The following is a 584-nucleotide window of genomic DNA, read 5'->3' on the forward strand; positions in this document are numbered from 1 at the left end:
GAGATTACCCATTGAAATAACGTTAGTAGAGGGATGAAGATGCAGCACTACGGTTGAGTGAGTGAGGAAAGGACCCAGTAAGGGATGAGAGTTAATGAGAAAAAAGTTTTTGACTTTTTATTTTTATGTGTGTATCTGATGATCCTTCCCCCCTCCCCACCAACACACACACACACACACACGAGATACCGGTATATTTCACACAGAGGTAAAAAGATCATAGTACAAACTAAACATGTGTGCCGGGATAAAGAAAATCACAGTTGCCCTTGCACACCCAGTATCATAGAAACACATTTTGCAGTGAGGTAATAAGATCTTTTCCTGATAGGTCTCGATGGAAAGAAATCTCAAGAACGGTGTGATGACTGCGGACTGGGTAGTGTGTTACTAAATATTAAGAGGCTACTGTGAAAGATTTCAACGGGGTAAAAGCTGCAAGAATCGTGTTTTTGGTGCATGATAATCTGCTAGGTTTCCATTACCCCTTGTCAGAAATATTGATAGCCAAGTCAGAAAGCATGTGTGCCACAGATGCATTTTGCGGTTCAGGTACCTGCAGTGAAGGGTAAAGTCATCAGTAA

This window comes from Coenobita brevimanus, chromosome 1 (assembly GCF_032717465.1).
Source record: "Coenobita brevimanus isolate Jiangsu-jjx chromosome 1, ASM3271746v2, whole genome shotgun sequence".
Taxonomy (NCBI): Eukaryota; Metazoa; Arthropoda; class Malacostraca; order Decapoda; family Coenobitidae; genus Coenobita; species Coenobita brevimanus.